The sequence below is a fragment of the Ricinus communis genome, chromosome 1 (genome assembly GCF_019578655.1).
Source record: "Ricinus communis isolate WT05 ecotype wild-type chromosome 1, ASM1957865v1, whole genome shotgun sequence".
In the NCBI taxonomy this organism is placed as follows: domain Eukaryota; kingdom Viridiplantae; phylum Streptophyta; class Magnoliopsida; order Malpighiales; family Euphorbiaceae; genus Ricinus; species Ricinus communis.
This window is the reverse complement of record NC_063256.1, coordinates 26,445,346-26,461,992: the sequence shown is the minus strand read 5'-3', so window position 1 is coordinate 26,461,992 and position 16,647 is coordinate 26,445,346. Positions and strand designations below refer to the sequence as shown.

General features: G+C 34.0%; 1 non-coding gene and 1 pseudogene across 1 annotated transcript; one reads left to right on the top strand and one right to left on the bottom strand.

Annotated features, from left to right (window-relative positions):
* Nucleotides 1–621: 621 nt before the first annotated feature.
* LOC125369068 lies at nt 622–726 on the bottom strand. The gene has a single exon (XR_007214561.1). It is a non-coding gene; the product is annotated as a small nucleolar RNA R71 (small nucleolar RNA).
* Nucleotides 727–7,929: 7,203 nt separating this feature from the next.
* Nucleotides 7,930–13,562, top strand: LOC8285078 (annotated as a pseudogene).
* Nucleotides 13,563–16,647: the final 3,085 nt, after the last annotated feature.

Here is a 16,647-nt window from a genome sequence, read left to right as displayed (position 1 = left end):
CAGGGAAGTACCTCAAGGCATATTTTACTTCATTGTTCCTTCAATGTTTTGGTGTTTTGTGTATTGTAGAGAAAAACTTGCAGAAAATGCCTAGATGAACCTGCACTCTGCATTCTATTTCTTTTGCAATGCTTTAGCACTGCCCAGATCTTAAGGAAGAGGTTGCAATTAGAAGAGGAGGAGATTGAGGTTGAGGTACCTGTGGATAGACTAGACACGATGGAAAACCATGACCCCCACGCCGATGAAGATCAGAGGACGATGTACGAGTTTGCTCGACCATCTTTGGATGGGACGAAAACTAGTATAGTCAGACCTGCTGTAGCGGCCAACAATTTTGAGATAAAGGCCAATGTTATCCAGATGATCCAACAAAGCGTGCAGTTTGGAGGATTGCCCAGCGAGGATCCCAATGCACATATCTCCAACTTTTTGGAGATTTGTGACACATTCAAAATAAATGGAACAACCGATGATGTCATTCGGCTGAGATTGTTTCCATTTTCCTTGAGGGACAGAGCAAAGAGATGGTTGCAATCTCTTCCACAATAGACGATCACTACCTGGAAGGCGTTGGCCGAAAAATTTTTATATAAGTATTTTCCTCCCGCTAAAACTGCTAAACTTAGAAATGACATATCTTCTTTTGTGCAGTTTGATGATGAAAGCATGTCGATGCATGGGAGAGATTTAAAGATCTTTTGAGATCTGCCCACATCACGGATTGCCGGTGTGGATGCAGTTCGGACCTTCTACAAATGGGTTGAACCTTGCAACGAGGCGAGATGGTGGATCTTCGCGGCGGTGGGGCGCTAAACGATGGGCGGCGGGCTCGAACTTGATAGAGGAAATGGCCATGAACAACTATCGTTGGCAATCCTCTAGGAGCCGACTAGGAAGACAGGGAGTGGTCAACCAAGTGGACTCTACAACCTTGGCGAGCTCAAGTGGAGCTTCTAGCCAAGAAGATCGACCAACTCCGGATCTTGAGTTCATGCAGTGAGCGTTGGGCTGCGAAGTTTTGTGGTGGCCCGCATTCGGTCTGTTGTCGCGGGAGGTATGTTTGCTTCATCCTCTACTACTTTTCCATCTAATTCGCTATGTAAATGCGATATTGAACAGTTAATTATATGGGAATGCCCCAAGGCAGCGAACGATCCTTACTGATGTACATACAACCACGGGTGGCGCAATCATCCCAACTTCAGTTGGAGGAACAATAACGCTCAGGGTCCACTGGTTTTCGGAGACTTCATCGGCGGTAAGCATTCGGTGGACTGCACAAGCTCCTCCCTCTACCGGAAAAGAAGTCAAATTTAGAGGAGCTTATGATGAAGTTTGTGACGTCTACGGAGATGAGGTTCCAACCGATAGTGCACTTAGGAACCGAGGCCTCGATTCGAACTTGGAGACCCAAATTGGCCAAATCTCTAAGATGTTGTCCGAGAGGCGGCAAGGAGCGCTCCCGAGCACCACTGAGTCTAACCCGAGGGAGCACGTGAACGCCATCATTTTGCGTTCAGGTAAGTTAGTTTCAGCTCCTTCTAAGCCTATTTTTTATGACGCCACTATTAATGTGCAGGTTAAGGCAAGCAGTAAGGTTAGGGAACCTGAGGGACAAAAGGTGAAATCAATTCCAGTTAGGGAATATCAACCTAAGATTCCTTATCCTGCTAGAGATAAACAAGCAGAGGCGAAAGAGCAGTTCAGTAAGTTTTTAGATATTTTTAGACAACTGCATATTAACTTGCCTTTTATTGATGCATTGGAGCAGATGCCAAAGTATGATAAGTTCTTAAAGGACATACTTAGCAGAAAAAGGAAGTTGGAGGAGGTAGCCTATGTTCAGCTTAATGAGGAGTGCTCAGCGGTGTTTCAAAGCAAGTTGCCAGAGAAACGTCACGATCCAGGGAGTTTCACTATTCCTTGCACTTTGGGTAATTTATATGTTGATGATGCATTAGCTGATTTGGGGCTAGCATAAATGTCATGCCCACTAGTTTGTTCAATAAGCTAGGTTTGGGGGAGGCAAAATCCACTAGGATGTGCATACAATTAGCTGACCGTTCTGTTAAGCTTCCTAGGGGAATTGTGGAAAATGTGCTAGTTAAGGTAGATAAGTTCATATTTCCTGTGGACTTTGTGGTTTTGGATATGGACAATGAGCATGGTATACCATTAATTTTGGGGAGACCTTTCCTTGCCACAGCTAGAGCTAAAATAGACGTATTTGAGGGGAAGTTAGAACTTAATGTAGGGGACGATTGTGTCACTTTTAGTTTACCCTCATTTGATAGTTCTTCCACCGACCATGTTCATGCCATTTGTTGTATTGATGGAATTGATCTTGCATGTAATACACAACCACAAGATGTACAAATGGATGATGCTATACATGTTTCTTCCCCTACTAGTATGTGTTATTCATCTGAAAAAAATAACTTGTATCAATATGAGACTTTGTGCTGTGATAGACCCGAGAAGGGTAGTTGCAAGTTTGTTTTTGACAGATCACTTAGCCGAAATTCGGAGTGGATGAATGGACATCCCAAATCGGTCCAGAGAGCACCTCTTTGGACATCTACTGCACACATCGGACCTTTTCATTGCGCTTATATGCCTCGAACCCCAACTTACATTGAGCCTACCTTCTTAATTTGCCCATGATGCGGGAATGCCGATCCGAGTCCGGTAGACGACTCGAACAAAAAGAAGCGCCTTCGGAAGGCATTCCCGAATCTATTTTTGCTTTCTGAATTTTTGGACATTTTTTATTTTATTTTATGTAGTCATTTGCAGTTAGATATTTCAGTCTGTTTTTAGTAAGTTTGATTTTGAGGAGATACTATCTTATTGAACCTTTTACTAGATGTTGCTTAGAATGTGTTTATTCTTGAATTTTTCAGGAGTTAGCCTACTTGATGCTCGTACGTAATTTTGAGGACTAACATATTTTGAAGTGTTAAAGTACACATCAAGGGCAGTATCTAGTAGACTTTCTAGTTTTTATCTCTTTTTGTCGTCTTGTTTTTCTCTTAGTTTTCTAATTTCTTTCATGGACTCCCATAATTAGCTTCATTTCACGTGATTTTATTCCTTATATTTTGGAGTGCCTACCTTGTTCACACCGAGGATGTCTTTCATAAGTGTGGGGTGAGTCAAGTAGATTTGTGCGTGTCTGGATTTTATCTTTCTGTTTTTATCTTGTTTTAATATCCCTTATTGATTAAGTCCATTCATTATTACTGTCCTTATCTTGAGTTTTGTTTTAATCGAGTAGTTAATGATTTTCTCCTTTGAATGGATTCCCTTATAGCTTTTATCGAACCTTGTTGGAAGAAGGCAATGAACGAATCTCTTAATTACAATCCAGCCAGGTAAAACTGGTATTTTTCCTTAAATTCTTCCATATTACTTTATCTTAGATATAGAACACTGTTAATATTGTTGCTTATTATTGTGATTGACTATTTAAACTTTGGTTTGAGAATTCATGCAATTTTAACCCACTCAAATGGTGAGATATTGAGCATCACTATTATGCTCCCTTTTCTTTCATTAGTGAGCATTTTACAGAATCTCTGTTTCTAGAACTTGCTTTACGATATCTGTTGAGATTACATGAATTGTCAATAATCGTGAGATGATTTGGGCACTTAGGATTTACACAATTTGGCCAAAAAAGCCTAACCCTATTTTTCCCTTAGTGAACCAATTTTGAGCCTTAGCCATTCCTTTCTTGACAATAATAACAGTGACACTCATCTCATCACTTCTATTCATTTGACCATTCTTTCTACCATTGTTACTTTGGAAATTATATAAGTTATACGCATTTTACTTTGGATCAATCCGCATTCATATATTTCACTAAGTTGCTAGATTTTTCATAAATGCTCCCTTCAATTATTGTATGTGTCAATAACCAACAACTCCTACATATATTTGTTGTAATATATATACATAGTATATATATTTATATATAAAAAAAACAAAAAAAAAACAAAAAAAAAAGTTAAAAAGTATTAATTTAGTTCATTTCGAGCATCATCTTATTTTTAGAGCAACTTAGTGTTCATTTTGGTACAACACTTGATCCTTCATTACTTTCTTGCATTACTTGCTTAACTTCCAGCAACTTGTAGCCTACTTTCCATATTTATACGTACCTTACCTTAACCCCATTACAACCTGGCTCAAGACCCTTTGATCATGATTATTGATTATTTCGTAGTAGTGGAGATTGAATCCATAAGCAAGCATATGGTAAGCACTTTTTCTGTATTTTTGCGTTGAGAGCTTGGCGATCTTCTTTCACCTATCTTCTTTACAGTTCCCCGGCAACGGCGCCAAAAACTTGATGGGTTCTTTATGCAACCTACACCTAAGGCAGTGAACCTACCGATGCAGCCTAGCACTAGTGAGTATCAAGGTCGTATCCCTGGAGATCGGGTGAACCTAGAGTTACTACTGCTTGCTATGTTATCTAGTCTGAAATAGGGTGTGAAAGTTCTAACATACCAGCTAATGGTTATGAGTGCAATTAAGTAAATGAAGGACAACAATGGACAATTAAAAGACAATTGTAAAGAGAGAAATAAATCCAAAAGGGAGCCTAAGTGATGGAATTCTAAAGATGAATTTTATGGATTGCCGATCTTGCTTACCCGTGCCTAAATCCCTGAATTGAATCCCGGTTCCTCTCTCGAGCTTACCGGATTCCTAAACCCTGCACTAACCTAATGGAATCTCTTCCTATCGGGATTACTATAAATTAGCATTAAGTATGATTTAAGACTATTAAGAGTTGTTAGTTCTTAATCCGTGAGTAAATCAACCTCATCTCTAAGTGTTAACTACCGGTCCTTACTATTCAAAATCCAGTTGTAACAAGCATTTCTCAATGTCAAGAAACAACCTAATAAACAATTAATCCAACGTCTCAAATTAACTGCATCAAACTTTTATTACTGAATAGCAAGAAGATTGCAAGAATGACAATTATAAAAAAAACTAACAATTAAGCATAATCCATCAACAAAGGTGAACCCTAATGGATTCAAAAGATCTAGCTGCTCATGTTCATAGTCAAAGCAATTAAAGAACAAAATAAGGAAAAATAAATTAAAGGTATGTACACCCTTCTCTTTCAAGCTGAATGAGAAACCCTAAATTTGCAAATTCAAAATCTCAAACCCTACTTGCCTCTTGAATGCTCCCAAAGTTTATCTTGATCTTCAATTCGATGTTGGAATAAGTGCAATCCCCCCTTCAATTGATGAAAATTGATCTCTTCAGGTCTACAATTGAGGTATAGGAAATATTTGATTAAGTGTGTGTCTTGGAATTGAGTCCAAAAATCGTCTTCTTCAATTGGAATTCAAAATCGCCTATATAGTTGATTCAAGACGAGTCCAGTGTCAATCTGTGAGCCACCACAGTCGCGCTTGATCCACCAGGCCGTCTTTGGAGGCCGTGGTGGCTACAAGGCGTCTTTGAAATGGCACAATTGGGGATAGCCTCTTGATAATTCAGCACGGCCGGAGTCCAGGCCGTGCTCAACCCTCGGGGTGCTTGTTCTTGCCCAATTTGATGGATTTTGCTCCGTAATCCCACGTATTTCCCTCGATTACTGATGGTGTCCTTCGAAAATGACCTGAAACGAAAAGGGAAACAAAAGACAGGTGATTCTAGCATAAAACGGGATAATCATGCATAAAAATGTGAACAATCGGGCATGAAAACATGTGTAGTATGATGCTTATCACCTGCACTCTGCATTCTATTTCTTTTGCAATGCTTTAGCACTGCCCAGATCTAGCCATTTGATTGATGTTTTGGTTACATTTACATGTCCTCTTGCCTGAGTAAGTTAGAATGTACCAATTTAGTTTTAATTTATATCCCTTTTATTTTTAAATTTAATATCTCAAGTAACCATTTTTATGGTAATTGTTTTTTTTTTCTCTCTACATATTCTCTACAATTTTTACTATTCACCATCCTCTACCTCTAGTTATCTCTATGTATGTCTATGGTAAAGTCCTCTTTGATCAAATCCAACTCCATTTCTAAGATTAGTACCTTTACATCATCTCTAAATAATTCCATGATTAGGTTAGTAGCTAATCTTTAATTTTATTAAGTTTCATGATGAAGTGAGTAAGAGCTTTGGGTTACTTCAAATGATGATTATTGACTATTTCTTTCAATTGCTTTATTTTTTTTATGATTGAATTGAATTGCTTGTGACAGTATGATGAGAATTGTACTGTGTATCGCATGTGGGGATGGGTAATAGGATTAGAACTTAAGAATTTGTAAACTCTCATTTGTCTATTTCTGATTATATAACCCAAAGTTATCAAGCGCGGCGCATGAAGCTTAGTTATGGAGCATCGTACTGTGAGTAGTATATTGTTTATATATGTTTATGCATTATCCGCTCTCCCCTTTGCATTAAGCATGCCTTTAAATGCGAAAGAGATTGATGACACTTAGTGATTAATATGATATGCATGCATGCATTATGTGAAAAATAGATTTTAATTGTATAATGAGATTGAGTTAGAACCTCTTAGATGATGGGGCAATCATTGGACTCTGGGTGCAGGCTTGACATGTAATACTAGTCTAGAAGTGCTTTGTTATTCTTATTATGACTATTATTGTTGCTTGTTGTTTATTGAAGTTGATGTGGTTGGTTGTGTTTGTATCATTATGAGGTTAATTAGTCGTCAAAAAAAAAATACTACCACTATCCAAATAGATTGATTGGATAGCAAAAGTGGGGAGACCCTCTCAGTTTTGAAGAGGATCATATTCGTAATGGATTACTAGAGAGTTCGAAAGTCAGATGTCTAAAAAATTATGATCCACGGGACTTTGAAATGAACCTATATATAAGGTATGAATCTATATATCTTGAAAAGTAAATTATAAGCATTTTAAAAAGGATTGAAAATATTCTTAAGATGGGTTTATCATTTTCTTTAAGTTTTGAACTTGAACATTGTGTCTGATGGTATTTCAGTAGTCTTCACATGTATCAAGTCACATGTGTTCACTCGTGCATCATATAATTTTCATGTTAGTGGAATGTTGGTCGGTTAGTGTCGGACATGATGATGCAAGTTTTAAACAAAAAGCGATAATAAAAAGTATACTAAAATATATTTTACTAAGAATTATTAAAGTACTTTGAATGGTTCGAATAAGACTCACAATAGATCAAAGTTCTTTGTATGGATGACATTCGAACAATAGTTAATTGACGCCTTAGGGTTCACAATAAACGGTATAGTGATTGTGAGTGCATAATGATATGATTGCTTATTGGTGAAATGTATGTGATTGCTCAAAGATGTTTTAAATAATAATTATTGTGTGTCATAGCTGAGTGGATGCTCAAAGAGGTTTCAAATAATATGGTATTATGGGTACTGATGGGTCTAGGGGTAGTCATAGGAGAAATTTATAACAATTTATATTTTATCACTTAGTAATTTCGTGGTGTTTGGATTATTTTTTTGAGAGTTATTTTAAATGATTTTTTTACGAGAAAATTATTAAATAACTAAAGTTTAATTATAGTAGGTTATACTTTTATATTTTAGAATTTTAGATAAGTTAAGTCTATATATTTAATTTCTTTTGGACTTAAGGATTAAATTGATTTTTGTTAGATAATAAAATTTTGAGGGCGAAGATATTACATGAATTAAATTTTTGTTTTAATAGTAAATGGGAGTTAGTGAATTTATGTTTCCTAATTATGATGGATGGACTAAATGAACTATTATAGCTTGATAGTAGGATGTTACTTGGCAACATATGTAGAGGACACATTTCCTTTTAGTCTATTAAGGATTTATTTTATTATACGGTTATTAGGATAGTTTTAATTTAATTGGAGGGTTAAAAGGAAATATGGCATGGATACACATGTCTCCTTGCATGAGCAAGTTAGAAGATAACAGTATAGTTTTACCTATTGTTTTTAAATTTAATGTCCCAAGTAACTATTTATATCCTAATTTTTTCTCTACATATTCTCCACAATTTTTACTATTCACCATCATCTTCCTTCCTCTACTTATCTCTTTACATGTCTAAGGGAAAGGCTTATTTGATCAAATCCAACTCTATTGCTCTCCTAGCCACTTTAAAGATTGCTTAACATACTAATTTTTTGTTGATTGGCTATTATGACTGAATTGGAAATTGAAACTTGTTAGACATGGTCCGTGCTTGAGGATTGAAGCTCAAAGAACATAAGGTTTAGGTCAGCACAGGTGATGTTGAAGGCTCTTTTTTTAGAGTTTTAATTGAAGAACTGATGATGAGTTTGAAGCTATTAACTTGAAGAGTTAAGTGGTTTTAGGGTGATTTTTAGGCTAATTATAACTTATTAATTTTCTTGTTTTGTTCACTATCTTCATTTCCATTTCTAAGGTTAGTACCTCTACCTCATGTCTAAATAATTTCATGATTGGTTTAGTAGCTAATCTTTAATTTTATTAAGTTGCATGACAGAGTAAGACCTTTGGATTATTTCAAATGATGATTATTGACTATGTTGGTTTTCTTTAATTTGGTTTCTGTTCGATGATTGAATTGAATTGTTTGCGATGTAGTTTGATGAGAATTATTGTGTTTACTGTGTGTAGTGATGGGTAATAGGATTAGAACTATAGAATTTGTAAACCCTAATTTGTATATTTATATTTAGATAACTCGGAGTCATCAAGCGTGCCGCAAGGAGCTTACTATTGGAGCATCGTACTGTGTGCAGTATATTATACATATATGTATCTGTATGCATTATCGCCTCTCCTCTTTGCATTAAGCATGTCTTTAAATGCGAATGAGATTGATGACACTTAGTGATTAATATGATATGCATGCATGTATTATATGAAAAATAGATTTTAATTGCTTATTAGGATTGAGTTAGAACCTCCTAGAAGATGGAGCAATCATCAGACCGTGGGTGCATTCTGGACAAGTAATATTAGTCTAGAAGTGCTTAGTTATTTTTTATAACTGTTGCTTCGTTTATTGATGTTGATGTGATTGTTTGTGCTCGTGTCATTTTGAGGTTAATTAATCGTCAGAAAAAAATACTACCACTATCCAAATAAACTGATTAGATAGCGAAAGTGGAGACCCTCTCGGTTTCGAAGAGGATCATTTTCTTAACGGACTACTAGAGGGTTCGAAAGTCAAATATTCAGAGAACTATAATACACGAGACTTCAAGATGAACCTATAGATAAAGTATGTATCTATGGAGCTTCAAAAGTATTATAAGCATTTTAAAGAGATTGAAAATATTTTTAAAATAGTTTTATCATTTTCTCTAAGTTTTGAACTTGAGCATTGTGTCCGATGGTTTTTCAATAGTGTTCGCATGTATCAAGTCGCACGTGTTCACTCATGCATCATATAATTTTCATGTCAAATATATCGAGTAGAATGTTGGTCGATCAGTGTCGGACATGGTATTGCATATGGTACACGCCATATTGTGGAGCACTGTAATGCTCATGGTCACAAAGAAGCATCGCTTTCAATCATCATGCATTTATTTTCTATAATTACATGCTGTATATTATGTTTAAATATATAATTGCATCTCATACTTTCAATTGATTTGTGTTATCATGAGATTTATTTTATAATGTAGTTGTTTATATTTTTCAGTTGTGTTTCTTAGTTAGTGGAATGATGGCTATACCTCTAGATTAGTTTGTTTAACACTTCTTATTCTTTCTTGTATATCTTCTTCCCTTACAGATTGACATGTTGCTTGCATGTAGTAGCCTTTCAAGAAACTGTGTTTGTTCAAGAACATGCAGATATTTTTGGTACCTATCTTCACTCTTTATACTATTCACATCTTAAAGTTTTTCCCATTAGTTTTGAAATTATAGTGCATTCTTTTAATCAATGGATAGCCTTTGTCAATATTCATTTCTGCCATTGTGATGTTCATGTGTAGAGGCGACTTAAGAAAAGATGGTTGTTTCATGTACTTCAATCCAACAGTTGAATGAAGAAAAAGATGCGAATTGGTTAACAGTGGATGTTCTTGCACCTGCTGTACCTACATGGTTGCTTATATAGTTCAATCATTACTCCAAAAATTGTTGATATATCTGCATTTGCTTCTATTTACTCCTACTGCAATTTTTCCTCATTATTCTTTTCCCAATTTGATATAATGTACGGGTGAATGGTACGAACCTAACCTATATCAAAGGATTAAACCCGTATGCAAGTTTGATTTCAATACCCAAGATCTATCTAGAATCATATCAATGGAAACCTTCGACCCTTCAAGCATATTAAACTATCAAATCTAAGGTACTAGATGTAGAAGACGCCACAATTTAGTATAGATTCTAAATGGATAAGTTGGATTTAGACGCCACAAACGATGAATTGCTTGATAAGTTCGAATTAGCTCTAAATAATAACTAAGAATAAAGTATAAACTTATAAAATATATTAATCATCCTAACATGGAGATACTTTACTATAATCTTATTGATAGTATGACAATCATCATAATATGGGATGGATACGCATGTACTCTTGCGTGAGTAAGTTAGAATATAACAATTTAGTTTTACTAAATTGTTATAAAAATTTATAACAATTTAGTAAAACTAAATTGTTATATTTTTAAATTTAATATTTCAAGTAATCATTTATATCCTAATTTTTCTTTCTTTCTACATTATTTTTTACAATTTTTACTAATCACCATTATCTTCCTCTAATTATCTCTTTGCATGTTTATGGAAAAGATTTCTTTGTTCAAATCCAACTCACTTAGTCTCCTAGCCACTTTTTAAACTAGCTTAAGATACTAACTTTCTATTCATTAGCTATTATGACTAGATTGTAAGTTGAAGCTTGTAAGAAATGGTATGTGCTTGAAAATTGGAGCTCGAAGAACATAAGGTTTGCGTCAGCACAAGTGATGAGGCTCTTTGTTTAGTGTTTTAATTGAAGACCTGATCATGAGTTAGAAGCTATCAACTTGAAGAGTTAAGTTGCTCTTCTAGCCACTTTTTATACTAGCTTAAGATACTAACTTTTTGTTCATTAGCTATTATGACTGGATTAGAAGTTGAAGCTTATTAAAATGGTTTGTGCTTGAAGATTGGAGCTCAAAGAACATAAGGTTTGCGTTGGCACAAGTAATGAGGCTCTTTGCTTAGAGTTTTAATTGAAGAACTGGTGATTAGTTAGAAGCTGATGCTTGAAAAGTTAAGTTATTTTAAGGTTATTCTTGAGCTAAATATAAGTTTTTTAATTTTCTTATTTTGTTCACTATCTCAATTTCTATTTTTAAGATTAGTACCTCTACCTCATCTTAAAATAATTCCATGATAGGGTTAGTAGCTAATCTTTAATTTTATTAAGTTGCATGATGGAGTTACTTCAAAAGTCATGTTGGGTTATTTTAATTTCTTTGTTTGATGTTTTAATTGAATTGTTTATAATATAGTCTGATGATAATTAATTAGAAATATAAAATTTATAAACTCTAACTTCTATATTTGTGATTAGATAACCCGGTGTTATTAAGCGTGATGGATGGAGCTTAGTTTGGGAGCGTCTTAGTGTGAGTAGTATATTATACATATATGTATGTATATGCATTTTCTTCTCTCCCTTTTATAATAAGCATGCGTTTAAATGTAAATGAGATTGATGAGACTTAGTGATTAATAAGATATGCGTGCATGCATTATGTGAAAAGTAGATTTTAACTGCATAACGGGATTGAGTTAGAACCTCCTAGACGATGGGGTAATCATCGAACATAGGCGCATGCTTGACAAGTAATATTAGTCTACAAGTGCTTTGTGATTGTTATTTTGATTAGTGTTGCTTGATGTTTATTGATGTTGATGTGATTGTCTGTGTTTCTCTTTACTGTAATAAACATTCCTAGTCTACCACTCCTTCGATTTCCTATAAATAGTCACCAAATTGAAAAAAAATGTACCATATCTCAAAAGTACATACACTACTACTGCCTTGCCTAAACACTATCAAGCTTGAAGAATATACTCACATGGCTACCTATCCTTGTCCGCCAAATTCTTTAGCACTCTTGTTAATAACATCCCTTGTTATGGTGGGTTCTTTGATGGTTGTTGCCTGATGAGCATAGTTTTACACATATTTGCTTGCATATTATTGCGTATGTTCTTAGCAATTATTGTGCTTTTATTCCCAGATCACCCGTGTTTTATGTTCTTTTACATTTCAGGAACATTTATAGGACCATCATCGGTGTTTAAGCAATTATAGATCAATACGTGCGGAAACGGACGAGAATTCATCAAGATCGGACAAGAGCCCGCGTTGCACACATTGAGCACGGCCTGAGTCAAGGTCGTGCTGACCATCACAGCCTAGACTCTGGCCGTGACCAACCATCAAAACTTGGTCTTCAAAACAATAGTTTGGGCACGGTTTTCGTAGCCACCACGGCCTTCAGCACGGCCCGTGGTGGATAACACGGGGAACAACACGGCCCGTGGTAGCCAACACAGGGAGAAACACGGCCGTGGTGAAACCCTACTTGGTGAGATCCACAGTTTCAGCACGGCAATGATTTAGCCTATCATTGCCGGAAACATTTACCAAGATGTTGACATCACATGGGGAGATGGGCGTGGTGAAATACTCAACAATGGCAATGTTGTCACACTTTCCCTAGACAAAGCCTCTGGCTCAGGCTTCCAGTCTAAGAATGAGTATCTTTTTGGCAAGTTCGATATGCAACTCAAGCTTGTACCTAGCAACTCTACTGGCACGGTTACCACATTCTATGCGAGTACCATTAACACTCTCCCTGCACTCTGGAACAATATATTCTTTAGTTATTTATTGGTTCTTGCAATAAACATAATACTAAAACATGGAAAAGGAAATAGGGAGCAGCAATTCTACCTATGGGTTGATCCAACAACTAATTTTCACACCTATTCAGTCCTCTGGAATCTAGGGCATATTGTGTAAGTTTGTGTATATAAGTTCCTCACAGTGCATGTCATGTTGCCAAGAGTTTACTATAAAATTACGGTGCTGACTTCTTTCTGATTATCTTTCTTTTTTACAGATTCTATGTTGACGGTTGACCAATTAAAGAATTCAAGAACTTGGAATCAATTGGAGCTCCGTACCCAAAAGGCCAAGCGAGGAGGATTTATGCAAGCATATGGAATGCAGATGATTGGGCTACAAGAGGAGGACTAGTGAAGACAGACTGGACACAAACACCATTTACACCATTTACTACTGCTTTCAAAAACTTCCAAGCTAATGCCTGTATTTAGTCTAATGGAAAATCTTCCTGCACTATTTCTAATGGTACTAATAATCATGATAAGTGGTACTCTCGGGAGCTAGATCTTACAAATTAAAAGCAGCTTAAATGGGTGCAGATGAACTATATGGTCTCTAATTATTGCATAGATACCAAGAGATTTCCTCAAGGACTTCCTTTAGAATGCACTGTCACCAGCAAGAATTAGGAGTTCTAGGTGATGAGTATGCAAATTGACCCATATGAAAGTTTTCTTTTTCCTTTTGGTCTTTATCTTACATGATCATATCAATAACGGAAGACAATTAATTTTTTTGCTGAAATTTTTTATATAAATAAATTTCAATGAATCGATTTTTCTTCTTAATTCTAGAAAATAATTATGGTTTATTGTCATGCATGTATATAATATCATTGTCCTATCTGAATTGCTTATGTAATTATGGTTGTATTTCGTTTTATTTTTAGAAAAAAAAACTTGGAACATAAAAATTAATGTTATGAAAGAAAGAGCCAACAAAAAAGAATTTTGATAATAATATCATCTATTTTTAAAATCTAATATTTTTTTAAAGATAAAAAATAAGAATTAATATAATAAATATATATCTCGATTTTTAAATAAAATCTTAAATTTAAATTTTATAATAAAAAATATCTAACTTAAATTATTTTATGAAAGCAATTTAAAAATTTTCCACATTTTCTTGTTGCTTAACTTCAATTGAAGGGGTTTTCAGAAAAAGAAAACTTCAATTGAAGGGACAAAATTGATTTTCCATTTAGCCGAGGAAGGGATAAAATCATAAAATAAGGGATCATTAAAATATGGAAATATGTGTTAGATGTTATTTTTCTAAGGCTTATACTTGCTTCAATTGTACATTTGTGTTGGAACTTTTCTTTAATTTTATTGAGATTACATTATTTATTTTTATATTTCGTATTTCGAATTTTTTGGTTAATCTAATTTTCTTTTTATTCTTTTTTAATCTATTCTTTTTATTCTTTTTGAATTTTTTTACTTATACTTTTTAGATCTTTGTCTACTTTTGTATATGTTTCACATTTTTTCACTTTTATATGCTTTTTGAAATTTTTTACTTTTGTACTTTTTTACATTTTTCTTATTTTTGTACATCTTTTGATTTTTATTTTTAATTTTATACGCATTACTACTTTATATTATATATTGTTAAGCATATAATATATTTGAAATATACTCATAATAATATCTATAAATTACTCATTAAAACCTTTTGTATAATCGAAAAAATTTAATATATATTATATACTTTTAAATGTTTGTTACAATAAAATTTATATATCTTATATTTTTTTAATGTCTATTGTGATAAAAGAAAGATATATATGTGTGTGTGTGAAAAAGGAGACATATAAATTTATAAAAATGGCCTTATGATTAGTGAGATATATCAATTTGGTCTTTTACTAATTAAATATAATTTAATAAAATAGATAATAAATTATAGTGGTATATAGATATAATTTTTTTACATATTAGATCTAATTTAATAGGAGACATAATACATAGTAGTGGTATAGAAATTCAATTTGTATAGAGATAGGACTCTAAAATATTATAAATAAAAAGATTACAATAAATGAATTTCTGATAGAGTTAAATAATTTTAATTCTTGAAAGTAGTAGTTATATTTTAATATTATATTAACTAATAAGTTAATTTTCTTAATTAGTTATATAATAATTTCTAATTCTAAGAAATAGTATTTTAGCTATAATTATGTACATAGTATATATATATATATACTATGTAGTAATTCTAGAAAGAGATAATAATTATGAGAGAGATAATTCTAGATAATAAATAATTATAAAGAGATGTTATAGAGAAATAAAAAAATAGAGAATCAATAATTCTAGAGAGTAATTTTAGAGAGAAATAATAAATAAATTATATAATTATATAATAAAAGTTTATAAATAATATTTCTACGAGTTTGAATCAAAACTGTCGATTCTGATTCCAACTGAAAAGAAACTAATCCTCTCAAGTTTTAAGAAGTTTGAGTTTGGTTTTGAATTTGAAGAATTTTAATTTCAATTTTTTGATTGATCTAGTTTCGGAGTCCAACCTGGCCGCGAATATTTCATGAAAAGTAGGGGGCTTAGCTTAAGATTGAAACTCGATAACTTGAAGGCCAGGCTGAGGAGAGTGGGGCTCCACTTTGAAAGGGTTAGATGACCCTTCACCTCTCCATTAATCAAGAAAGAATAATTGACTGAAGAAATGCACCTCAAGATTTTATCACTTCAGGAAACTTAAAAATCAAGTTTCAACATCATACATTCGATAAAGATCATTCGACACGATCATACACTTTGGACATGTCCAGCCTCAGCTCATGATAACCTTCATCTTCCTATTCCAGTGCTTCGAAGCATGTTTCCACTCAAAGCCAATAATTGCATTATCTCTAATTAGTCTACTAGGGAGAAAGGCACTTTGGTTTTCGAAGATAGCTTCAGCAACTATTCGTAAAAATCCATTAGCAAAAGCTTTAGAGATAATCCATACAGAACTATGCACAAGCTTATTTGCCTAAAGTCCTCAACACTTTCCAGATATTTGACTTTTGGAATGAGCTTGATTAAAGTCAAGTTTATATCTCCCATGCTTTTTCCTTCATTAAGAACTCCCAAGCAAGCTGAAACAATATTATCCCTAATGATATTTTAGTACTTTTGGTAAAAAAAGCCATTGGAAGTCCATCCTTGCTCGGGGCCTTTGGTAGGTGAGTTTGATCGATAGTTAAGTTAATTTCTTCCTGCAAAAGTTCTGGTCAAGCACTAAATTTGAATCATCAAAGGCATAAAGTATTAGCATAGTTTAAAATACAGTGGATATCAAAGCTAAAGGAAGAGAATATACTAAGACAATAACCGTTAATGACTTACAAAACTTGCTAGGATCTCTTTCTAGGAAATTTAGGTAAGCAGATTCATTTTCAGCATTTAGCTCATCCAGTACTGCATTCAATGAGGCTTCATTAGTGCTTCTTACAGCTCTCTAAAATATGTTCTTTAATGGCTGACCCTTGTACTCCTTCTTCCAATTGCAGTACACATGCTTGGCACAGTTATTGTATTCAGCATACGGTGTAAGGTTCCTAATGGAATTTATCAGTCTCTGTTGTATACACATTAACATGTACTAGTGGCCCACATTACAAGTAAACTAACTATAAGAAAAATTATATAGAGTAAAAGGATTGATATACCTTTTGTTGGTCCCAACCAAGGCCAATTG